The sequence below is a fragment of the Elephas maximus genome, chromosome 27 (assembly GCF_024166365.1).
Source record: "Elephas maximus indicus isolate mEleMax1 chromosome 27, mEleMax1 primary haplotype, whole genome shotgun sequence".
Lineage (NCBI taxonomy): Eukaryota > Metazoa > Chordata > Mammalia > Proboscidea > Elephantidae > Elephas > Elephas maximus.
Window position 1 is genome coordinate 9454080 of NC_064845.1, and position 27220 is coordinate 9481299.

General features: G+C 40.2%; 1 long non-coding RNA gene across 1 annotated transcript; it reads right to left on the minus strand.

Annotated features, from left to right (window-relative positions):
- Positions 1 to 1527: 1527 nt before the first annotated feature.
- On the minus strand, positions 1528 to 22339 carry LOC126068273 (uncharacterized). The gene is made up of 3 exons (XR_007515595.1): positions 22281 to 22339; positions 14010 to 14149; positions 1528 to 1574 (listed from the first exon to the last, which is right to left on the minus strand). It is a non-coding gene; the product is annotated as an uncharacterized LOC126068273 (long non-coding RNA).
- Between the last annotated feature and the right edge of the window lie 4881 nt (positions 22340 to 27220).

Sequence of the window (27220 nt, forward strand, 5' to 3'; positions counted from 1 at the left end):
CCATGAGCCAGCAGTATGCCATTTGACCTGCCAGTCTTGGCTTTTGTCAGCCCCTGTAGCTATATGAGTCAGGAGAAGCCTCCGCCTGATGCCTGACCCACAGATTTGAGGCTTCCTAGCCTCTACAACCACACGAGCCATTCCCTTGAGATAAATCTCTCTCACTGTATAAACACACACATTCACATATATTATGTGTGCATATATATATATATATATACACATATATGCTTCTCTAGTTTTACCTCTCTAGAGAACCAGCCTAAGACACTAAGTAACTTGTCCAAGTTGCAAATGAGGTTATTTGACCCCAAATTGTGTTCCAGTTGTGTTGCTTTGCCTCTCGTATTTTAGCTTTCAAAGACGAGTCAATTTTTTTCTCTTTTCAGATTTTCTTCGAGAAATTTCCCATAATTGTAGATTTCAAGTGCTAACAACAGTCACTGTAACATAACACACTAAAAGACTGGAATTTTCCATGACTTGGGTTCATCTTGGATGCCTGCCAAAGAGATTTACTAGCAGAGATTGAAAAGCCAAAAGGAAGCATTCATAAACAAGATTCAGGTGTGAACCCAAATGTACTCCTGTAAGAGTAAAGCTGCTTATGGTAAATTGGAAAAAACAAACAAACAGAAGAAATCTTTTGAATTTGAGTTCTTCATACTAAATTGTGCCTTCCTGAGCAATTGGAGTACAAAGGCTGAAAAGAAAATATTTTGCCCTAGGACTTGTCACTTAAATTTTCCCCAAGGGTCACATTCAGATATATGAAAGTATTAAGTTTAAATACTACTTGAAAATGTCTACTTATCTAATTCTCAGGTAGTTCTCAAGTTAAATGTTATTATTAACACCTTTACAAGAGCCATTGACTGATTTTCCTCTATTAAAGTGGGTTACTTATAATCTGAATTTTGTGGCAAAGAGAACAGAGAAGGGAGAAGATGGGAGAATAGAGATATAGGAAGTAAGAAAGCAGGACACTTGACCTTGTTTGAGTCAAAGCATTACTAATTACATAGTAGGATATATCTCAGAAGCGAGATCTACCAAAAAGATGAAACACTGATCAGGTCAGTAATAGCCCATGTAATTTGCATTTCATTGTTAACTCAAAAAAATAAAATAGCAATATGAAGAGTTTAAAATGGATGGCCATGACTCCTCCATTCATCGGTCTAAGAAACGATTGTTCAAAATATTGCATTTTCTTTGTTCTTTATCACTTGATACTTTTCTAAGCATTAATTTGTGAACCCACCTTGCTTCAGGGTTCCAGGATCAGGTATTAAAAGGAAAACAATGGAAGTGCATGTGTTCTTTTGAACCACTTGGGGCCGACTCAGATAAAGAAGTTTCCTGGATGGCTTTATGAGGATTTTGATTAATTCATAGATGCAGCAATTAGTCATCATGACCTTGGAATAAAAGATTAATTCTGAAGTTCACTCCAGAAGATTAGAATATTCTAAGCTTTGTTGCTTCGTCTTTTATTCCTCTCTCTAAGGATTTGCATGTCTGAGTTTCGATCTTCCAAGTGGAGGTATCCAAAGTTTTTTGATCATGTATTTCTGTCGATAAAAAAAAAAAAGTTTGAAAATAAAAATTAGTTTCTATTATCTTAATATTGTACTCCACTTTGGGGACCACTTCTCAAAGTAATGTGTATACAAATGACATAGGGATTCTCATTAAAATGCAGATTTTGATTCCAAGTCAGAGGTGTGTCCTGAGAATTTGCATTTTTAACAAGCAAGTGATGTTGGTGCTGCTGGTTCACGGACCACAATTTTAGTACCAAGGCTCAGAAGCAAAAATATCATATCTCATAAGTTATTTTCTCCTATTTAGCACATTTCAGAACATTTAAGAGCACATTACTGGCCCAAGGAAATCTACCACACGGCACCCTGGTATGCCACTGTGATTGGGTTAGCTTTATTTGAAAGATGATGCCCCAAAATGGGCCTGTGCTACTTCCAACCCCCTGGAAATAAGTCTGGCTCCTCGAGAGAATCTGGACTTCCAGTCTGATGACCTGATAAACTTTTTTAGCTCTCAAGCTTGTTGTTTACACTCTCTCTCCTGAGTACAGTGCCCTGAGTATGTGTTTTATGAAGACTTATTAAAAGGCTTGGACTAGGGTGAAGAGAGTGAGGTACTAGCCTCAGATGAAGAAAATCAGTAATTAAGATTGTTGTTGCTAGTTGCGGTGGAGATGGTAACTCATGGTGACCCCATGCCCAATGAAGCCAAAAGCTGCCCTGTCCTGTGCCATCCCCATGATTGGTTGCAGGCCGACCCATTGTGATCCATCAGGTATCTATTGGCTGATTTTCCAAAACAGATCACCAGGCCTTTTTTCTTAGCCCATCTTAGCCTGCAAGCTTTGTTGACAGCTGTTCAGTATCATAGCAACATGCAAGCCTCCACTACAGATGTGTGCTGGCTGCGCGTGAGGTGCGTTGCCTGGGAACCAAACCTGGTTCTCCTTCGTGGAAGGTGAGTGGGCTACCACTGAACCACCAATGCCCCACCAATAATTAAGACAAATAATATTGTAATGCAATATTAAAAATTAATGAGGCGAACTGCAACCCACAGGCCAGCAACCTGTTTTTATAAATAAGGTTTTATTTTGTTTTTCCAGAAAAGGAAGACTTTATTACCCAAGGCACAGCAAGCAGCGTGAGTATTACCATATTTGCATCAGCTTCCCTTACCCCCATGTCTCATGGTGGTGAATGGATGGGTCCAGATGATTGCCTATCCATGCAGGGGGTCGTGTTACAGGAGAGGAACCCTGAGTTTAGACAACCTAAATCTCCTATGATATTCAGTAAACATGTCTGCCCTTATGCTCTGGAGGGAATCACTCTGTCTTCTAAGGCTGTTTGGTATATGAACATCCTTAAAAGACAGTCTTGAACAAAGGACAATATTGTCTCTCACACAAAAGTTGCAAAAATGTGAGACAGCCGTAGAGAATTGTCTCCCAACACCTGCATATAGAAAATGTTCAGTAAATGGGATCATGTTGTTATCATATACTGAACTACTGTATACCCTTGGGTTTGTCTCCGGGCTTTCTATTCTCTTCTGTTCTTTTATCAGCACCATATTGATGTAATTAATCTTATACTGTATAAGATTTAAGGTAGCTGATCTTATATTCTACAAGAAAATGTTAACTTGAACACAGATGTAAATGCTGAATGAATGACTAAATAAAGTTGTGTACAACATAGCTGTTTTAGTATTTGGTGAAGGTAAAATATTTGTTCACATGGACTCCACCTCTTCTACCTCCTTTTGTGCTCCAAGAACATAACCACAACAAACAAAACATCTTATAAAAACATTTGAAATACCTAAGTATCTCAGAAATAAGTTTAAGTATCTCAGAAATAAGATACCTATCTCTATGAACCAAGACAGAAAAGAAGCATGAAGTTGTTTTCGTATAAAGCCACAAGTCTACTGGCTGCCTGGTGCAGAAACAGGCAATGATGGCCACAGGACATGCTGCACAACCACGAGGGCAGCATTCACAGCGTTGTCTACGTAAACGGAATCGCCTGGAGTCCAGCTCCTGTGGAACAGAGGGCCAAAAGTGCTCCACAACAGATGAGAATCTGGAGCCTGGAAACAGTGTGAAAAAGTTGAGAACTTGGCTCCAGACTGGGGTTGATATTGAGTTGAACGTCTGCTGGACTGACTATTTGTCATTCATGGCTGTTTAATATTTTTTACCTCCCTGCCCATATTGTGGTAATTTCCTCTACTGAGTCTTGCTTTTGAAAGTGGAAGCCAGAAAATCCACATTCCCAGAATTCCATGAATCTAGGTTCCAAGCTTATGACCTTGCTTCTATCAAGAGGACTTGAACTTGGTAGTGAGCGATGTGAAGAGGTGTCCCATGTGCTGGCAGGTGTATATATTCCTTTGGGAGATGACAATGGAGGAGTTTCTGGTACCTGGTTCTGAGTATCATCGGTGACAAATAGCACTGGGGTTTTTGCTAAAGTAGTGTCATTGTTCCCAGTTATGTAGCTTCAGATCTTGGATTTTTGGCTCAGTCAGAGACCCTCACATCATTAATAAAATGCCTTTACCATTGAAACACCACTGTGAGTTGCAACTGTTAAGCCCAATCAATATAGTAATTTTCTGTATAATATTGCACAAAACCTGACTACAGTGACTTAGACACAAAAAAGTTTGTCTCAGGCACCAGAATGTAAATGAAGTGTTATTGGTCCCAATATTTTCCTTACTTGCCCTGTTGTGTGCTGCATCATCATACGGCCCCTATGGGTTAGATCAGACATCTCCGTGGTATCTCCTAGTCCTCTTCCAGGTAATGGCTAATGTTACAGTTATGGAGCTCCCTGATTAAAAAAAAAAAAAAAAAACTCGTTGCCATTGAGCTGATTCCGACTCATAGCAACCCAATAGGACAGAGTAGAACTGCCCCATAGAGTTTCCAAGGAGCACCTGGTTGATGTGAACTGCCGACCTTTTGGTTAGCAGCTCACAACCACTATGCCACCAGAGTTTCCTGGCGCCCCTGATAGTTAATTCCAAAGACTGTTGCTCCCCTCTGCTTGCTATATGCAGCCTTCAATAAACTAACAATTAAAAAATTATCTTTAAGTCATAGTATAAAATATTTAGAAAAAAATCCCCAATATTTATAATAGCAGTGCTCTGAATTACTAAAAGCCAAGAAGAAATGTTTAAATTCTTGATGTCTTTTTATGGAATTAGCCTGGAGGATTTCAGGGATGGTGTAAATAGTCTCAGCCAAATATATTTTTACAGTTTCAATCAAGACATTACCCTAATTCCAATCTTGAATGTTGCCTGAAATCTGACCCACAATTTCTCTGCTATAAATAGAATGAAAGAAACACCAGATTTGGTAGCATTTCTATAGAAGGGGTAGAAAAATTAAAGTATCTACACAGACCCACAGGCACTCTGCATGGTCTCTATTCACCTGGACAATAGAGGAAGAAGGAGAGTCAGGAACAGGGGGAGGATATGGAATGTGTGGCTAACTGCCTCCATGAACAACTGCCTCCTCTGCCATGAGACCAGAAAAGCTAGATGGTTCCCAGCTACCATTGCTGAACATTTTGATCAAAGATTCCATAGCAGAATCCTGATCAAAAAGGGGAGAACACAGAACAGAATTTCAAATTCTCAGGGACTCCAGACTTCCTAGAGCCAAGAAGGTTGGACGAACCCTGGAAACTATTGTCCTGAAATAATCTTTAAACCTTAAACCAAAAATATCCCCTGAAGTCTTCTTAAAACCAAACGATGGTTTAGTAAAAAAATTCTGCTCTGAGCACTGTACTCTTTTAAGAGCTATCTATATGGGATCAAACTGACAACAGCAATTCGAAAGGTTAGACAGGAGCCATAAAGGAGAAATGCGTTTATGTTAACGAGGGACGAACAACTCAGAAAACGAGGGTGAGAATGGTTGCACAACTCAAAGAATGTAATCAGTGTCACTAAATGGTACACGTAGATACTGTTGAATTTGTAAATATTTTGCTGTATATATTCTCAACAATAACAACAAAATAAATAAAATTATATTTAAAAAAATCTACACAGAGAAAGTATTCAAATTCAACTCTATGAAATGGCCTCGACACCTCAGTGAAGGCCTTGAGATCCATTGAATCACCCAAACCAGAAACTTCAATGCCATTTTCAGTTTTTCCTTTTTCTTCACTTTCCCGCACTCAGCTCCTTGCTGTTACTTCGGTTCTATTCCCCAGAGGCCCTTTGATTCTGCTTTTCATCTTTTCTATTCCTACTGCCACTAAACCCTCCCCTTCTGCTTCCTGGGCTTCTTCCCTGGAATCCGTTGTTGTTAGTTGCCATTGAGTCGGTTCCAATTCACGGCGACCGTATGTATCACTGAGTGGCACTGTTCCATAGGGTTTTCTTGGCTGTAATCTTAGTGGAAGCAGATCACCAGGCCTTTTCTTCCATGGTATCCCTGGATGAGTTCTAGCCTCACCCTTTAGAGCAGTCGAGTGCAAACCATTTTGCACCATTCAGGGACCTTTTCTGGAATCTAGATTCTTCAGTTCCAATTCATTCTCCACATTGCTACCAGAGGAATCCTTCCAAAAATGAAGATCTAATCATTTCATTTTACAACTTTAGAAAGCTTCCTGTTATGGGCTAAATGCAATGCATTTCATGCAGCATAAATCAGACTGCCCGGCCTTATCTTCCTTTATTATCCCATACATACCCCAGCCACTTTGCACTACATTTGCTGAAATTATCGGGAAAGATGTCCTCTCTTCCTCTGGGAAATTCTGGATTCCAAGAATACATTGGCCTGGAACTACTCGGGGCTTAGTTTACTTTTAAAGAAGATGGATTAAGTGAGAATGAAGGAAAATAGTAGAATCAAGAAATAGAAGGAGATAGAGATGACGGTGAAAATAGAGACAGAGCGAGGGGGGGAGATAACGGGCAAGCTGACAGGGTTACTTAAGATTTATAAGTGGCTATGCCTGAACCAGTGTATTCTGATGAGAGAGAGGAACAGAGAGATGTAAGACAGTAAATCCCTTCTTTTTATACATAGATGAGTGTAAATTGGATTTCTGAGGTTTCCAACTAAAAGAATTCTGACCAATAAACTAAACCTAATAAAATGGCATTCTGGTTTGCTCACTATTATAAAATTGGCCTATGAGATTTCCACATTCTTGTTCAGTTTGGCTAAAATGAGAAGAAGACTATAAACATTCTTGGCGGGGGGCGAAGGAGAAAGTAGACGAATGTGAATGATTAAAAACAATAGTGTAGCATCGCCATAAGTCAGAATCAACTTGACGGCACACGACAACAACCAATAGTGTTTATTTCTATGAAGGCTTTTCATTTTCTGACTTGCCCACACTTTGGAGCTGCCCCAAACCAATTAGGCCCCTATACTTACAAACATCATGATAGATGGAGAAAAGATTAATGTTGTCAAGGATTTCATTTTACTTGGATCCACGATCAATGCCATGGAAGCAGCAGTCAAGAAGTTAAAAGGCCCATTGCACTGGGCAAATGTGCTGCAAAAGACCTCTTTAAAGTGTTTAAAAAAAAAAGTGAAGATGTCACTTTAAGGACTAAAATTCACCTGACCCAAGCCATGGTGTTTTCAATCGCCTCATATGCATGTGACAGCTGGACAATGAATAAGGAAGACCAGAGAAGAGCTGACGCCTTTTAATTATGATGTTGGTGAAGAATATTGAATATATCATGGCCTGCCAGAAGAATGAACATATCTGTCTTAGAAGAAGTACAACCAGAATGCTCCTTAGAAGCAAGGATGAGGAGGCTTCGTCTCAAATACTGTTATCAGGAGGGACCAGTCCCTGGAGAAGGACATCATGCTTGGTAAGGTAGAGGGTCACAGAAAAAGGGAAAGACCCTCAATGAGAAGGACTGACACAGTGGCTTCAACACTGGGCTCGAACATAGCAAGAATTGTAAGGATTGCCAGGACCAGGCAGTGTTTCCTTTTGTTGTACGTGGGGTCGCTCGAGTCAGAACTGACTCGACGGCACCTCAACAACAACTTACAAGCATAAAGAGTTCAGTCTATATGCGTTAAAAAATTAGCGTGGTGAAAACAGTTAACGTGCTCAGTGACTACTGATAGTTTGGAGATTTCGGTCCACTCAGAGGAAGCTTGCAAGAAAGGTGTGGCAATCTACTTTTGATAAATCAGCCACTGAAAACCCTACAGGGCAGTTCTACTCTGACACGCATGGGGTTGGAGTCATGAGTTGGAGTCATCTTGATGGCAATGGGTTTGGTTTTTTTTTTTTTTTTTTTTTGGATATAGGCATTATATGTATTCAGTGCAATTTAACATAAAGCAAAAAAGAAATACGCATTTTTCAGAGATGGCAACTTCCCTTGCTCTACTGGTCTTAATATTATTCAGCAGGATAAAAAGGGACAAGAACAGAATTTATCTTCATTACTGTTCGTCCCCTTGCATCTTCGCTGAGTGGCACAGTGACTTTGCCACTGCAGATGTTCACAATCCACCGGCCCTTCAGCATCTGTTACTGTTGCTAGTTTGGAAATTCAAAGACTTGATGTACAGCTGGGCTTTACATTCATAACTGACACAAATGGAAGCTCCGTTTATCATCTCAAAGGATTCAAGTCAAAGAAACATATGCCCTTCAGCCATTGACTATAGCTTGAGCTGTTGGAGAGTATGGGACAATCCACTCTGACATGCTCGCCACAGAAAGTGCACTTGTGGCAATGAATGGGAGCTATTCAAACTGTACCTTTATGGTCATTATCTTAATAACTTTACTCTTTTATGCATAATTAACTGCATTAAAATCATACTTTGTTCTCTGAAGAAGTCAAATTCTTTCTAAAACTAGCCTGCAAATTGACCACAGCTCACTAACAAACAAATCAAAAATTGTGATGCACTCTTCAAATCTCCAAAAACTAATCCTAGAAAGGATGGTTGGCCAAATGTTCTTGTGTAAGACTTTCGTTATGTTCACAGACTTCCCATCACTGTAAACACGTCATCAAAAAAGGAAATAGGTGCTTTCATTTTGCATATCCATGACTCAAAACAGAAATACATTTTTTAAATTGTGTTTTAAGTGAAAGTTTACAAACCAAGTCAGTCTCTCATACAAAAATTTACATACACCTTGCTATGTACTCCTAATTGCTCCCCTCCTAATGAGACAGCACACTCCTCCTCTCCACCCTGTATTCCCCATGTCCATTCAGCCAGCTTCTGACCCCCTTTGCTTTATCATCTCCCCTCCACACATGAGCTGCCCACATAGTCTCATGTGTCTACTTGAGCCAAGAAGCTTGCTCCTCACCAGTATCATTTTCTATTTTATAGTCCAGTCCAATCCCTGTCTGAAGAGTTGGCTTTGGGAATGGTTCCAGTCTTGGGCTAACAGAAGGTCTGAGGACCATGACCTCTGGGGTGCTTCTAATCTCAGTCAGACCATTAAGTCTGTTCTTTTTACTAGAATTTGAGGTCTGCGTCTCACTGCTCACCTGCTCCATCAGGGATTCTCTGTTGTGTTCCCTGTCAGGGCAGTCATCGGTTCAAAACAGAAATACTTTAAAAGCGATGCGTGGTTCCTCCTCAGCAAATAGTTAATGTGGACGATATGTTGGCTGCCCTGATACTATCGGGGCATGGACTTTGGCAGCAGCTGTCAGCAAGTGATCCTGTGGACCTGCTGAGGGTCACCCTCCATGTGTCTTCTTCTCCTAATCTCTCCCCATCTCTCCCCATACCTCTCATTAAATGGGCAATCTCACTTCTCCTACATGTGGTTTTCTCAGCAGCTTGCTGGCCTGTTCCCTAGTTGGGTTGATTTATGATTTAATTTTATGGATGATAACACACAATTATCTCCAGATGGAATAATCAGGATGAAGAGCTGCCAACCACCATTAGGAACTAAGCAGGTTCACCCAGCACCAGCCATTTCTGCACTGTAATTATTTTTGTTTTGACTTCGTAAATTTGTCCAGAGACACTGGGTGTTCCCTTCCAGCAGGGCCTCATTTGTCTAATTCAAATGAGATTACCTAACCCTGGTCCCCCCATTTCCCATTATTTCTCTTGTCACTCTGCATCCAACAGGGAGGCTCATAAGTTACGGTTTGTGGAGGTAAAGACATACTAATCTAATCTGCCCAATTTATGATGGACTCACAGAATCATCACGATGAATCGTGAGTCGTGAAGTTTTGATTTAGCCCAGCACTTTGGTGAAGGGAAGACGTAGGGGAGGAGTGTTTGGTGATCTGTAGGTTTTCTTATCACTGAAACCACCCAGAGAAACCTTACCAAGTCAAAGCTGGAAATGCAAAGCCAGATGCAATTGGCTATATCTGTTGTACGCACTGAGTCCTCCAATTGCTATGGGAACCCAAAAGATATTTTTTGTTTTTTAATCCTACATTGCAAAATGCTGAAGGATCTAGCTAGGTGTTCTCCATTTTGCTAACGTTTTCTCCTAAGCTCTAAATTACTGCATGCTTCATTCCAGCCAAAAAAAAAAAAAAAAAAAGTCACAATCGTCCATACAAGCACCTTAACCACAGTGGTGTCTTATTTGGGTGTCAGTACTCACAAAAATAACAAGATAACAGCAAAGCATAGTCCTAAAGCTCTAGACTCTTGCTTATTTATTTATTCATTCATTCAACACATATTTATTGCTAAGCCAGACTGTTTTCAGGCTTGTTAACCCTATTGTTTCTTTAGCCAAATAGTGGAATCTACTATTAGTGCCTGGAGTTCCTGGGTGGTGCAAATGGTTAATGTGATTGGCCACTAACTGAAAGGTTGGAGGTTCAATTTTACCCAAAGCACCTCAGAAGAAAGCCTGGCAATCTACTTCTGAAAAATCAGCCATTGAAAACCCTATGGAGCACAGTTCTACTATGACACACATGCTGATATACATGCAGTTGCCGGGAGTTGAAATCAACACCACCGCGACTGGTACTGGTTACCATATTGTCTAAAGGAGAGATTATGCAGGCATCTGGGGATGATCTAATCAGGCCGTACAGGCTGTGGGGTGTGGAGAAAGGATTGGAGTAGTGAGTGGTTCTCCAAGGGTAGTTCCTGGACCAAGTCCATCAGCATCAGGTAGGAGCATGTTAGCAATCAGGCCCCATCCAAGACCGACTGAATCAGAAACTGTGGATGAGACCCTGCAAGCCTTAGTTTCACAAGCCCTCCAGGTGATCCTAATGTACTCCAAAGAATCACCAGCGTGTAGCAAGAGTAGCTTTTGAGGATTTCAGATGGAAGTCCTTAGTTGGGAGTGCTACAAAGTCTTAAAATTATCTCAGAAAGTCTTCTTTAATTTCTCTTGGATGATAAATAACCTAAAAGGTGGAGCAATAGGACACCCAAAGAGTCACCCACGATCCCTACCTGCAATACCCCATTAATATCAGGAAAGACCATCCTCCATTATATTTAGCTGCACGATTTTACTGGGTCTCCTAAAACAGCGTCTTAAGACACCAGTCTGTACCTCAGACTGCGTAACATCAACCGACCTACCATAAGGGTCACTGATTGTTTGCTCTACAGATCAATTTTGCTTTTCATTTCAATCGTAGTTATTAATTCCAGAATTTCTATTTGGTACTTAAAATATATATATATATATATATTTCTATTTCCCTATTGGTATTCCCTATTTGATGAAACATCCTCTATTCTCCTCATACTCTCCTTTTGGTCTGTAAACATGAATTCTTTTAGTTCTTTGAAAGCTAATATTTATATTAGCTGGTTTAAGGTATTTGTCTAGTAAGTCCAAAGTCCTCAGGGAATTTCTTTTGACTGTTTTTTCCTCTGTGTGGATGAGACTTCCCTGTTCCTTTGCGTGTCTCTAACGTAAACTTATCACAGGTCATGTAGCGGGTTGACTGGCAGGGTGGGGAAATGAACTCAGGTTTATTTGGCTCCAATCAAAGCTTTTTGTTAAAAATTGAATGTTTACAAAATATAGTGTGGTTGTTGCTGTTTGTTGTTGTCGCTGTTGCTTAATTGTTTAGTGGCTTTTCTGAGGTAATCCCATAAAGAATTCTTTGCCATGTGTGGTCACTGAAGTCTGTGCATGGCTTTCTCATTGTCAAAAAAAGTATTAATCAGAGATTTCCTTAAATGTATTGAATCGGTAAGTCCCCCAGGCTTTGCCATGGGGCTCTGTGTCTGCTGCACCATGCCTTTAATGATATGGCAGACAATTTACAACTTTGCCTTACCCTTCACTCTTTGTTTGGGCAGAACCTCAGAGGAAAGATTAGGGTCATCTCAGGTCTTCCTGGGTAGGCACACAGATCTTCACATGCACATGGCCTTCTAAGAATCCCAAAAATATGTCAGAGCTTTTCACAGGTCCCTGTAGGCATGCCAATTTTTAGCTTATCATTTTAAGTTTTTAGGTTAGCCTCTTGTTTGCCCCAACCTTTATTGCTACCTCACGAAGCTGGGATGTTAAACAGTTGTTGTTAATTGTTTTTGACAAATACCCTGGAGAACAGATTTTACCCTGAGTAAGTCCTGAGTTTGCTCAAATTGAGTCAAGTCCTGTGAATAAGCGATTCCACAGAACTGCCATACGAGTCAAGTAATAACAATTCTCTGAAAACGGAGCTCCCTGGGGTGCTCCCAACCCATTCTGTTTCTACTGATTGACTTTTCTCCTGGTCATGCTTCACATTTTTCTCTTCCCTTTCATATCTAGTAGCATTTTTTAAACTGAATGCTGGACATTGTAAATACTTCATTGTCAAGTATCTAGTTTCTGTTGTATTCCTTTAAGGACTGTCGAGTTTTGATTTGGCAGGCAGTTAAGTTACCTGCAGATCAGTTGGTTCTAAATCTGAACTGAGGCACGAGTATATGAACTAATATGATTTACTAGCTTCTTAAAAAAAAGAAAAGAAAAATTTTTAAAGCTTTGTTAAGTCATGTCTAAAGCACGCTTTACTCTAGGGCTAGTTTATCCCACCTGGGTTAGTTTATAACCCTTCTGGGATTTCTACTGAATGCCTCAGATGTTTAGTGAGGTCTTTCCACTCTGGCTGCTTGGAACTCAAATATCCTTTAGCCTGGAGTGATATCTGGAGATTATTCAGCTTACAGATCCCTCTTTCTTAGTCAGTCTTGTGGAATGTCACCCCATGCATGCATAACTAGATATCCAGCCGAAGACACAAACAGACCCTATTCCAACTTCTAGAGTTCTCCCCTAAATTCTGTTTCCATTTCCTCAGTTGCCTCAGGTAGTCTGATCTCTGCCTCCTCAGTTCAGTGAGACTTCCATGCTGTACTTGAGTTTTCCCTTCTTTTTTTGTACCATTGGGCAGAAAATGTCTCTAGGCATACAGCCAGGTGATGGTAGGTCTCACATTGTTTCTTTCCCTTTCTTCAAGGACAAGAGTCCTGCATTATCTGTTTTCCAATAACTGAATGTAGGTGTTTCATTTTCTTCTCCAGTTTTCTAGTTATTTACTATGGGGGACCAAGTTAAGTGTCAGTTACTTCACCATGGCTGGAAGTGGAAACCTCTCTGGGTATCTTTGAAGTACTTCCAGAAGAGCCACACTAAGTCATTATAGCTCATGGTCTCTTCCTTCCAACCTGTGGCAGGAGACTGAGCATCTCTGTTTGGGCAGAGCACTAAAATAAATATATAGGTAGGTGGATGATGGTGATGATAGGTAGATAGATTACAAGCAAGTGTCAAAGTGTTATTTCAAATTTGATGCAAATGAAAGACTCTAGGAAGACAAATTTTAAAAATTCTTTTTTTTATAGAGAAAAAGGAGGCGGTAATAAGGAAACATCTATTTTATTCTTCTAACAGCTAGCTATGTGGATGAATAACTAACTCCCCAGAAGAAATCCAAGTCTCGTTAAAGTATATCAGAAAATTGCTTAAATATTTTATTTGAAATGTTAATTACTTCCTAAGCCCCATTAACCCCTTGTCATCAAGTCGATTCCAACTCATAGCGAGCCTATAGGACAAAGCGGAACTGCCCACAGGGTTTCCAAGGAGCAGCTGGTGGATCAGCTGACCTTTGGTTAGCAGCCGAGCTCTTAACCACTGCACCACCAGGGTATTACTTCCTAGAAGCTACTGAATTGTATTAGTTCACATACTTCTATCTCAGTTCAGGTTCAGGGCAATTTTTCTTTATTAATTGTAATATTTAATCCTCATCCTATTAAAACCAATGCCTTTGCTGTGGGAAGAAAAACAAAGCCTGGCACACGCAGCTCTTTGATAGTTACCACAATTAAAGCAAGCCTGTAGCCATCTCCAACTTCAAAAGCTTCAGGGCTTATCTTGGGTTCTGTGGGATTCCAGACAGGGAATGGCCAAATGACTGTCATGTCACCAATTAGGACTCACTCTGGTAAATTAGAAGCAGATGAGACGTGGCATTTTCAGTGTTGATTGGTCCTGGGTTGTCCTCAAGTTTCAATTACAGGAGAAGCTTGTCTCCATCTACTGGCTCCTTGCCTGGCTTGGGTGCAGAGGCCCACCTTTACCTAGAGGGGATAAACACACTGATATTAGTTCAGCTTCATGGATTTGCCCCTGTTTCTAAGGTCTGAATTTTATTAGCCTTTCATTCTTTTCCTTGGTGGCTAGATACAAATGAAGGTAAGGAGGACGAGAAAAGGAACATAGCACCAGATGATATAAACAGACATAATTAAGCTTAAGTGACTACAGACTCTGTCACTAAATAAAACACTCCAATTTGCTTCAAGGATTCATTGGTATGATAAATTTATGCCCACTATATTGTGAAGGGGGAAAAAAAGAGCTATTTGTCCTTCATCTTTAAAGGAAGAAACTTCTGACATATGGAATTCATTTTTGCCTTCTGTATTTTGTGAGAACAGAGAGAATGGAAAATTTTCCATTCTGCTAATTGTAAAGTGGCAAGTTTCCCAGTATAAAATGTTTATCACAGGTAGGGCCAAATGGCCTGATGGAGATAATTAGTGAAAGCATCCGGTAGCTAACTGTTCAAAGTGCCTGACGTAAGATGATTAACTCTTATGGATATGAATTTGCCTGACAGGTTGGTGGTTCTCAGATAGGGAGCTTTAGTTTTTTTCGTTTGGTTTTTTCATGCTGGTTGAACCTGTTCAACCAGTAGGCCTCCTGCAGACACCACACATGTACCAATATTTTCAACCTTGGCGCTGTCGACGTCTTGGACTGGATCATTCTTGGTCACAGGAGGATGTCACGTGCGTTATAAGACGTTCAGCAGCATCCTTGGCCTCTGCCTACTACATGCCAGTAGCAATCCCATCCTCCTCATTCATGGAACCTGTATTCGTGAATGTGCCTATTTCATTGTGACAACCAAAGAGGTATCCAAAAAGTCCCTCGGGGGAGGCAAAATCACCTCTGGTTGAGAACCTTTGTTCTACACCAAGAGGAACATCAAATTTATTTGTTTAAACTACAAATGCCTCTTTTCTTCTCCCTGCCCTAGACAATCATATATTGTTTGGGGATTGCTAGTGGCAAGTAATCCAATCTCTGAAGAATAAGAACAGGGAGATAGTTTGAGAAAGTTAGTATCACAGGTTTTGCTTTTTTTCTACCATCTCTTCAACCCCCACGGTACAGCTAGCTAATGAATTCCTCATTGTCTTAATTCATTTTAATTATGGATCAGATTTTTCACACTGATGGAGGCAGAATCTATTTGAGATTTAATTACCCACACAACAAACAACTCTCCTTAAGGATCCTTCCTGGAGAATAGTCTGACCTCAGAGTAAATCATCCCACTTCCCCACAACCTGTTTTTTTTCTAGCCTTGTTTACTTTTGTCTGTATAAAAGAAAAAAAAGTATTTTTCCATAATTCTTGAGACACTTGCCAATCTTATTATGGTAAGAGCATTCTCCCTATTGCAATTGTCCCCCTGCCCTGTTATTACAACAGTACCTTTCCATTTCCTCCTTTTATTTTTGAATAAAGCTTCTCCCTATCAATGTCCACATTGTTTTTTTTATGACAGGAGCAAATGAGTTGGGCTTTTCACCTGAGACAAACAATGGCAGAATAATGATGCCACGAAGAGAATAAGAAACAGATATAAGTTGGGTTTGAGATAGAGGTAATAAGGTCAGTTTTAAACACCTTAATTAAAGCCTGGATTCTGTTAAAGGAGATAGATGTTTCCATTAGGGTGGTTTCAAGAGATGAGCCAATTGGAAATATGACTCAAATGCCTAAGCATGGAATCACCCATCTAAAGAGAAAAGATGAGATCAACAACCAGGAATCGCCCATCTAAACAGAAAAGATGACATCAACAACTAGGAATTGCCCATCTAAAGAGAAAAGATGAGATCAACAACCAGGAATCACCCATCTAAAGGGAAAAGATGAGATCAACAACCAGGAGTCTAAGACAGGAGAGGCAGAAGTCACAGATAAGCACATCAAACAGAAGCATATGTTAAACCATGAAGAAGCTCAAAGTGAGTCCATGCAAACAAAAGGTGGGGGAGGGTGGGTGGCCATTGAAAACCTAAGTGTGGGAACACGAGGCTCAAACCAGGACATTGCCTTCACAAAGACCCAAGTGCTTTTGTCCAGGCTGGGGACCTTACAGAGCTGGACTAAAAATAGACAAGGTACCAGTGGAGATATCTGAGTGCATATATCAGCCAACAATTGACAATGCAGGGCTGGGTCATTACAGAATGCTTAAAGTTAGGCAGATAGACTTTTGGGTCATTCTCATAGAGGTGATAGCTGACATCACTGATGGTGAGAAACACAAGAGAAAAAGGTGCCCCCTCATATAAACGGGGTGATAAATTGAAAAGCCAGTGAATGAGACTTAAAAAGAAGGATTCTGAGGGGTAAAAATGCAGAACAGTGCTATTTACCACAAGAAGAGCAGCAGAAGTAGTTAAGCGTGGCTGACAGCATCAAATGCTGCCGGAAGGTTGAAGCTGGGATTGCTAAATGACCACCGGACTTTGTTAACTAAAAGGTCATTTGCCACCGGTGACCTTCAAGGACAAAATTTGAGTAGCATGTCCTGAGTAAAAGAGGGAAGCTAAGGGATTAAAGAAGTCATGCATGGTACTAAGAGAGGCTCCTTTGGGCTTTCAGCTTAATCAGCAGGCAAAGATCAAAAGTCCAGACTATTTTAGTTCATATTTCTTGGCAACTGATACCATGTTGTTGTTGTTAGGTGCCACCAAGTTGCTTCCGACTCATAGCAACCCTGTGTACTACAGAAAGAAACACTGCCTGGTCCTGTGCCATGCTCACAGTCGTTGTTATGCTTGAGCCCATGGCTGTAGTAACTGTGTCAATCCATTTCATTGAGGGTCTTCCTCTTTTCCTCTGACCCTGTACTTTACCAAGCATGATGTCCTCCTCCAGGGACTGATCCCTCCTGATAACATGTCCAAAGTATGTAAGATGTAGTCTCATCATCCTTGCTTCTAAAGAGCATTCTGGATGTACTAGATACCATAAAAAATAGACTACTGAATTTTCCTGCAGTATTTTTTCTGTCTTGGGAAAATTGACTTCATCTTTCTCCTGGTTAAAAGGTAAAACCAATGCATTTCTAAATAACATTTGATCTATTGAAGCTGGACAGGATGTGGAAGACCTAAGGAATACTACTCCTGCCAACATGATGAGATAGCTGAGCTCTTTCAATGCTTATAGGCCACATGTAATAAGATGCCAAGGGGTCAAATGGAGAGAATGGGGTTGGGGGGGGTCTTCCAGGAGTAACAGAGTTAAGGACAAACTTTAGAGTTGCAGGCTGAATTTTCCCATTTTTCTGCTAAAGATTTTTCTGCTAAGGATCCTCTAATTCCCTATCCCATAATATGAATTTGGCAAAAGTTTGTAAATTTGGGGGTTACAAAGTATTTTATCTTTCCTCTATAACCTTGTCTATAATGTCCATTTTGGGGTTAGGCCATGGACATCTATTACTCCAGGTCTTAAAGGCTCTCCCTGTATAACATAAAATCAGACAAATTCCAAGAGGATATAACTCACACTGTTCTCTGTCTTAAGTTACCATGGAAACAGTGCCACTATCATGGGTAAGAAATGGGATCTTTTAATGTATAATATTGAGAACTAAAGGTCAAAATGAAAATGTGTATCTCTTTCTATACAGATATATGTGTATGTAGATACATGCATCACTGTATACATACAATGAATTCTCATCATTCATGGAATCTGTATTTGTGAATGTGCCTACTTGTTAAAATTTAAACTCCAAAAGTCAATACTTGTGCTTTCATGGTCATTTGTAGACATGCACAGAGTGGTAAAAAATTTGAATTGTCCCACATGCACTTTCCCAGCTGAGGCTGAATAGGTGCCTTCTTGCTTCAGGTCTCATATTGTAAACAAGTTCCATTTTATAATCTGTTCAATTCCATGTGTGTCACAGTTTTGGGCTTTTTGCTGGTGATTTTGCTGCTTAAAATGACCCTTAAGCACAGTGCTGACATACTGTGCAGTACTCCTAAGCGCCGGAAGGCTGTGATGTGCCTCCTGCAGAAAATACGCACTGTTCAGGTATGAGTTATAGTGCAGTTGGCCATAGGTTCAACATTAATGAACCACAGTACGGTGCATCCAGGAAAGGAAGAGAAAATTCACCAACATACATGTGAGGCCAGTCCGGAAAATGCTAAAGTAACATCTGCAGTGTACTGCATGATGAAACTATGGAAAAGATAGAAAAGTGGCTAAATTTGTGTATTCACGAGATGAAGATTGATTAAAAAAAAAAAAAAACATAGTGGACAATGTTGTGGTAAGGCTGAAAGTCAAAGAAATTTATAGTCACATTATCCAGGGTCAGGGAAATGTTAAAACCTTCTCGGCTAGTGTTTAATTATAAAGAAATACTCCGTAAAATTAATTACTTGCAAGAAAGATACGTTAAGTAAGGTGTTTTTCAACATAAATGCACATAAAACAAAGTTACATATGGGTTGATTGACAAAAACGTTGTGACCAGAGGCTCCTTTAGCGGCAGTGGCTCATGCTCACTAACTCATTTTTTACAGAAACTTTATAGAACATAACTACCACAAATAATGAGAATCAAGTGTATATGAACACATGGTGTCAGCCCAAATGTTACCACCTCAAAGAAGCTTTCTCCAACAATTCCATCTAAAGTAGTTCCATCACCCCTGCCTATCACTCCTCATGACAGTACCCTGATTATTTTCTTCAGAGCATTTATCACATTCTGAAATTATCTTATTCATTTCTTTTTTATTTATAGTCTATTTCCCTTTGCATTTCCAGTGTTTGGCACAAAGTAAGTGTCCAATAAATAAGCATTAAATGAATGAATGAATATGCCTAAATAGTAACAGAGGGTAGTTTTAGTTGCAGGTTATGGGATGACACTGAGCAGAGTTAAGAAAACAGTGTTTCTAGAACAGAAGAGAATGGAACATGTTATAGGCGAAATACAAGGCATGGAAGATGTCAGAATGGAAAATTAGGTACCTTGCTTGGTTGCCAACCCAAAGGCTGGGGGTTGGAACCCACCAGCTGCTCCATGAGAGAAAAGATCTGGCAATCTGCTCCCATAAAGACTGCAGCCTAGGAAACCCTATGGGGCATTTCTGCTCTGTCACATGGGGTGACTACGAGTCAGCATCAACTTGATGGCGTGCAACAGCAAAAAGAAGAGTAATAACAAGAGCATTGGTTTAACTCTAGAAAGAAGGAACGTTCTTCAGTTATAGAGACCAAGGCAAAGAGGGTGAAAATAAGTAAAAAACTAGATAAAGTCTGAGGTGGAGAGAAGTGTATGCCCGGAGAAGTGTTAAGAAAGAGGGATGCTGACTATTTCAAAACATTCTTTTTTATAACACCTTGCCTCTAACGGTTTTTATTTTCTTCCTTTAGATAAGAATCTTTGCAATAATTGGCACTGACTTTCATAAATAACAGTAGCAAATTAGCTTGGCTTTCCCTTCTCCTTTCCTTCCCCTTCTATATTTAAAATAGTCCAAGTAGTCTGTTGCTCATTTTGGCCCCAGGTTTTGTATGAGGGCTCCCATCAACCACATTTTGTTCTTGTTGTTGAGTGCTGTCCAGTCAATTTTGACTAATAGTGACCGCACAGGGTTTCCAAGGCCATAAATCTCTATGGAATCAGACTACAACATCTTTCTGCAGCAGAGCTGCTGGTGGTTTCAAATCGCCACACTTTCGGTCAGCAGTCAATTGCTTTAACCACTGCACCACCAGGGCTCCTTAGGAACTGGTTAGAGAAGCAAATTCCCAGCCCCCACTAGCAGTGACCTAAGGAAAAGTTTGAGGATGATTATAGTGATTAATTTTACATAACGCTTAACTCCAGAGAGTATTCTGAAATGAGAGACTTCTTTTTCACTGTTTAAGATCTACTCTCAAAATTTACTGGGCAGCATGACAGTAGTCAAAACAGCCTGGTACTGGTACAACAACAGATACATGGACCAATGGAACAGAATTGAGAATCCAGATGTAAATCCATCCACATATGAGCAACTGATATTTGACAAAGGTGCAAAGCCAGTTAAATGGGGGAAAAGGCAGTCTTTTTAACAAATGGTGCTGGCATAACCGGATATCCATTTGCAAAAAAAAGGAAACAAGACCCATACCTCACACCATGCACAAAAACTAACTCAAAATGGATCAAAGACCTAAATATAAAATCTAAAGCTATGAAGATCAGGGACAATGTTAGGAGCCCTAGTACATGGCATAAACAGTATACAAAACATTACTAACAATACACAAACACCAGAAGAGAAACTAGATAACTGGGAGCTCCTAAAAACCAAACACTTATGATCATCCAAAGACTTCACCAAACGAGTAAAAAGATTACCTACAGACTGGGAAAAAGTTTTTGGCTATGACAAATCTGATCAGTGTCTGACCTCTAAAATCTACGTGGTACTGCAAAAACTCAACAATAAAAAGACAAATAACCCAATTAAAAAATGGGCAAAGGACATGAACAGGCACTTCTGCAAAGAAGGCATTCAGGTGGCTAACAGATACATGAGGAAATGCTCACGATCATTAGCCATTAGAGAAATGCAAATCAAAACTACAACGAGATATCATATCACCCCAACAAGGTTGGCATTAATCAAAAAAACACAAAATAATAATGTTGGAGAGGTTGTGGAGAGATTGGAACACTTATACACTGGTGGTGGGAATGTAAAATGGTACAACCACTTTGGAAATTGATTTGGCACTTTCTTAAAAAGCTAGAAATAGAACAACCATACGATCCAGCAATCCCACTCCTTGGAACATATCCTAGAGAGATAAGAGCCCTCACACAAACAGATATATGCACACCCATGTTCACTGCAGCACTGTTTACAATAGCAAAAAGATGAAGGCAACAAGGTGCCCATCAACAGATGAATGGATAAATAATGGTATAGTCACACAATGGAATACTATGCAATGATTGAGAACAACGATGAATCCGTGAAACATCTCATGACATGGAGAAACCTGTAAGGCGTTATGCTGAGTGAAATTAGTCAGTCACAAAAGAACAAATATTGTATGAGACCACTATTATAAGAACTGAAGAAAAAAGTTTAAGCAGAGAAGGAAATATTCTTTGATGGTTACGAAGGTGGGGAGGGAGGGAGAGGGGTATTCGCTAACTAGATCGTAGACAAGAACTATTTTAGATGATGGGAAAGACAACACACAATAGGCGGGAGGTCAGCACAACTGGACTAAACCAAAAGTTAAGAAGTTTCCTGAATACAACCAAACACTTCAAAGGCCAGGGTAGCAGGGCCAGGGGTCTGAGGACCATGGTTTCAGGGGACATCTAGGTCAACTGGGATAACAAAATGTATTAAGAGAATGTTCTGCATGCCACTTTGGTGAGTTGCGTCTGGGGTCTTAAACACTAGCAAGCAGCCACCTAGGATGCATCAATTGGTCTCAACCAACCTGTGGCAAAGGAGAAAGAACACCTAATAAGAACAAGAACATAAGAACATTACTATGTAAATACTATTATTATGTCCATTTTACAGATAATCACAGAGAGGTTAAGTACCTAAGCCAAGGCACTCAATAAGTAAGTGACTTAGCTGGCATTTTAGGCCTGGCAGTCTAGCTTTAGTTTCCAGCCTTAATCATTATGCTATGTGAGAGAGCCAGGTTTCAGGCTTCTTTCTACTATTTCCACTGCATATTCTAAACACTGAAATCAAAATTATTGATAATCCATATCCATACTATGGAGTCACTGATTTAGCTTAGGCTCTACCCAATGCTGGGATACAGACATGTCCAGTCTCACAAGGCAGGCATAAGTAGCTAATCTGACCAAAACCACAATGCACGGTGGCTCTCTAGGCTGGAAAAATTGGGTGGGCAGCCTGCTAAAGGGAGAGGGTTGGGAATACAGTATGGTGTTTCTGTGGACACGTTGAGCCTAAAAGAGAGACAGGAAGCAGACCGAAGACAAACATGACGTTAACATGAGTAGGTCTGTGAAGCATTTGGATGTAAGCAGTGCAGTTTGGTGTTTAAGTGTTATGTATTGAACTTGACACCAAATGGGGAGAAAGTAGCTTCTCCATGTAATACCATTTAGTCTTGGCATCTCACAGGTTTTCAAGATGTTTTCCTCAGATGTTGGGAACTCTCTGGAGATGGCAAGCTTTGCCTGGGCATCACTGGAGTCCATGGATATCCTAGTGGCCACTGGCATTCTTGAAAGGGATGAGATATCCTCAAGCAGTCTTGCAAGAAAAGAGCAAAACAGAAGTTTCCATGTGGCAGGAACGACATTCTGTGGGCTCACTTGGGATACTTGCTGAGGACTCTTAGATATATTTGGGTTGTTACTTTCAGGATATTGAAGACCTCTGTATCAATCAGGCTTCAGTCAGAAAAATAGAAGCATGCCATGTATTCCAGCATAATGAGTTTAATGCTGAATTAGGGGCTTCCTAGGAAGCCCTGGTGGCGTAGTGGTTAAATGCTACAGCTGTTAACCAAGAGGCTGGCAGTTCATTCAAACCCACGAGGCGCTCGCTGGAAACTCTATGGGGGCAGTTCTACTCTGTCCTACAGGGTCGCTATGAGTCAGAATTGACTCAACGGCAGTGGGTTTTGGTGGGTATGGGTTCCTAGGTGACACAAATGGTTTGCATTCAACCACTAACCTAAAGGTTAGCGGTTCAAACCCACCCAATGGCAGCTTAGAAGAAAGACCTGGCGATCTGCTTCTGAAAAGATTACAGCCCAGAAAATCCTGTGGAGCAGTTCTATTCTGTAATACCTGAGGTTGCCATGAGCCAGAAGTGACTCCACGGCAATGGGTTTGGTTTTGGTTTTTGCGTGGCACAAATGGTTTGCTCTCAAATACTAACTTAAAGGTTGGCAGTTCAAACCCACTCAACTGCACCACAGAAGAAAGGCCTGGTGATCTGCTTCTGTAAAGATTACAACCAAGAAAAACGTGGAGCAGCTCTACCATGTAACCCAAGGGGTTGCCGTGAGTCGGAATCTACTTGATGGCAGTAGGCTTAGTTCTGTTTTTTTCTTTGTTTAGAGGCTTATGTGACAACTGGAAGAGTAGCAGCCAGTGAAGCTACTATGAAAGGTCAGGAGAGCTGCCAGCGAAAGTCAGAGGAATTGACCCTGAAGATCTTGGCCTGAAGCACCAAACTGGGCGATTCTCCGGTTTGCCTAGAAGCAGCTACAACTCTCAAGCATCACTGAGAAGCGCCCACCGTCCGCTTTAGGCTGCACCTGAGAAGCACGTTCTGTTCTGGGGGGGCTTACCAGGACACTGCTGTGAAACTCTCCTCACCCTGTACCCGCCTCCAGAGAAGAGTGAGGCTTCCAACTTTCGAATGAGACGTGAGCAACTTACGTTGGCAAATGGCAACCTGGAACAAAACATGGAAAAGGATTCTGGGAAAGAGTTCCCAGCCTTAGAAATTAGTGATGGTTGTTCCAATTTGACAACAGATAATTCAGCTCGGTCTTGTGACTGCAGGTGGGAGCAAGACCCAGCAAAATAGCTCCTTACTGTTAACATGAACCCGCATGTAAGATGACCAGGAGAAATCCAAACAGCACATCTACAGAATAACAAACGTAAAATGCACACACAAAATAGTCTTGTTCTTAGTTAGTAACAACAATAGTATAGATGTGTAGGATGAAAAGTTTATAAGTACAGGCAAATGCATAGGTAATTTTGAAATTCATCAGTGGTATAGAGGAAGAAATACTATATAAATACCCAAAAGGCCACCAAGGATCAGGCGTGAGGTTGAGTACGCAAAACACAAATAGAAGTTTAGCTTTAACCTTTCTAATATGCATGAAATTAAAGCATATACTTTGATTGGATAGATGCCAAAGAAATGTAAAGCAAACCCCTGGGTACACTGGCTGAGCAGAGTCATTTGAAAGTAGCCATGATGGTGAGAAAAAATTATTTCTTAGAGTTTTTGGTGGATAATGAAGAGAATGGGCTATTTCAGGGAACCAACCCATCGGTTAAAGATAAAATTTCTCAGAACCTGGAATAAATACTTAATTTGGGCTAAATATCTTGTATTTAAAGCTTTAGAAATAAATTCCAATGCATGAGTAGGAAAAATATATTTTAAAAATATCATCGTTGTTGACATTTCCTCATCTTGGTGCATAATTGTATTTTATATATTTTTTTGACTCACTTTGAGAGCACTCTACTTCTGTTACAAACTATCATTATTTGTAACAAGCTGAAATTGCAGATGGGTGTCTATTATCTTCTTTTAATAAGCCAAATAAGTTGTTTCGTGGGCAGAATGAGATTGGAAACAGTTTTCCTTGAGAACACACACACACACACAAAAGTATCCAACCATTTTACACAGCCTTCCTGAGTATATAAAAGATCAAAATGCAGAGTTCTTACTGTTTTTAATTAATCAGCCTTTAGTAGATAGATTTGGGAAACATCCTCTTAGTTACAAAAAATGCAAAGATGTGCTAAAAAATTAAGTATTAGAAAATAGTTAATACTTACAGAGCTCTTGCCATGTATGGGGTACTGTTCTACAGGCTTCCTTTGCTGATTGATTTAATCCTCCCACCTTCCCTTTGAGATAGACCAAAAAAAAAAAAAAAAAAAAAAACCAAACCCACTGTCATTGAGTCGATTCCGACTCATAGTGACCCTACAGGACAGAGTAGAACTGCTCTGTAGGGTTTCCACGGAGTGCCTGGTGGATTCAAATTGCTGACCTCTTGGTTAGCAGCCATAGCACTTAACTACTATGCCTCCAGGGTTTCCAAAGTTGTTATTATTTTCATTTCATAGATAAGCAAACTGAGGTGTTATGGATTGAATTGTGTTCCCCTAAAAGTTGTTGAAGTACTAACCCTCAGTACCTGTGAACATGAACATATCTAGAAAGAGTTTTTGAAGATATTATCATTAACACCAGGTCATACCCAACTAGGTCAGGTCCTAGTCCCATCTGAGTGGTGTCTTTATAAGAGAGGAGAGGACACAGATGGACGCACAGAGGGAAGATGACTCGTGTGTTAGCGGCGGTTGGTGTTATGCTGCACCTGCAAGCCAGCAAACACTTTGGGATATAGGAAACAGATAGTCAAGGAAAGATCCTCCCCTAGAGCCTCCCGAGAGAGCAGGGCCCTGCTGACACTTTGAACTTACAGCCTCCAGAACTGTCAGAGAATGAATTTCTGTTGATTTAAGCTACGAGCTTTGTGGTACTTTGTTGCGGCAGCCTAGAAAACTAAGAGAGACAGAGGACCCAGGGAACACGTTCAAAGTCACAGAGCTGGTAAGCAGCAGTCATGATGGAACCCCAAACGGTCAAACTCCACAGACTGCACGCTTAACACTAACTCTATCCTGTCTCTTAAAAGAAATGAAATCCAGTAAAAACGGTAGGGAAAGTGGCATATTTTAGTTACACGAGATAAAAATAGCTGAATAATTTTGATTCTCTCAACTAGATTGAAGGTACTTCTATGTATTTGACATTTATTCAAACTGCTAAGCTAACACCTTCCCTTTTGGGACAATTACGTATGGCAGGAAAAGCTAAAAATGGGCGTTTACTGAACATTTGTCATGTGCCACTTGTTATGTGCTCTTCACATGTTAACTCATTAATCCTTAAAACATGTAAGGAGGGCATTTTCATCCCCATGTTAAAAATGAGAGGGTTTACAGGAAGGGATTGTTTCAGATAGCCCAAGCTTTGCCCAAGACATAAATCTAGTAAATGGCAGAGTCAGTACGTGAAACTTAACAGTTTTATATTTTGCACTTGATCCACTTTGAGCTAGCTTTTGTAGAAGATGTAAGGTTTAGGTCGAGGTCCATTTCTTCTGCCCATCATTGTCTCAGCCCATGGATGTCCTATTGCTCCAGAACCAATTATGGAAAAGGCTATCCTTCCTCCACTTAATTGCTTTTGCATCTTTATACAAACATCAGTTGAATATTTATGCATAGTCTACTTAAGGGTTTTTTTTTTTTCGTTATTCTATGTGTTCATCTCCCCACCAAAACCACACAGTCTTGATTACTCTTCTGTTGTCAGCTGCCATCAAGTCTGCTCTGACTCATGGTGACTTACGTACAAGAAAACAAAACATTGCTCAGTCCTGCGTCATCGTCACAATTGTTGATATGCTCGAGTCCATTATTACAGCCACTATGTATTTTGAGTACTTTTCAACCTAGGAGGTTCATCTTCCAGCACTATATAGGGCGATGTGATCCAAAGGGTTTTCATTGGCTAGTTTTTGGAAGTAGATCACCAGGCCTTTCTTATGAATCTCACTTAGTCTGGAAGCTCTGCTGAAACCTGACCACCATGCATGATCCTGTTGGTATTTGAAATACTGGTGGCATACCTTCCAGCATCACAGCAACATGCAAGCCACACAGTATAACAAACTGACAGACCGATGGTGAGTAATTACATAGTAAGCTTTAGTATTGGATAGAGTGATTCCTTCCACTTTCTTTTTTGTCAGGATTATTTTAGCTATTGCAGGGCCTATGCATTTCCATATAAATTTTATAGTAACCTTGTCTAGGTTTACAAAACACCTTACTTTGGTTTTGAAAGGCACTGTGCCAAACCTACAGATCAATTTGAGAAGAATTAACATCTTTACTCTGCTGAGCCTTCCAATCCATGAACATAGTACGCTTTCTATTATCTAGACTTTTTTTTTTAATCAGAATTCTGTTATTTTCAGCATTCAAATCCTGGAGATTTTTTAAAAGTATGTACCTAAGTATTTCACTTTCTTTGGTGTGATTTATAATGGTATTGTGTTTTTAATTTTTATTTCTGTATGCTCATTGTTATATATAAAAGTGTGATTAATTTTTGCTGGCAGCCTTGCTGAACTAATTTATTAGGTCTATGGTTTTTTTTTTTTTTTTTTTTGGTACATTTTGGATTTTCTATGTAGAAATCATGTCACCTGCATCTATGGAGAGTTTTATTTCTTCCGTTTCAAACTGTATG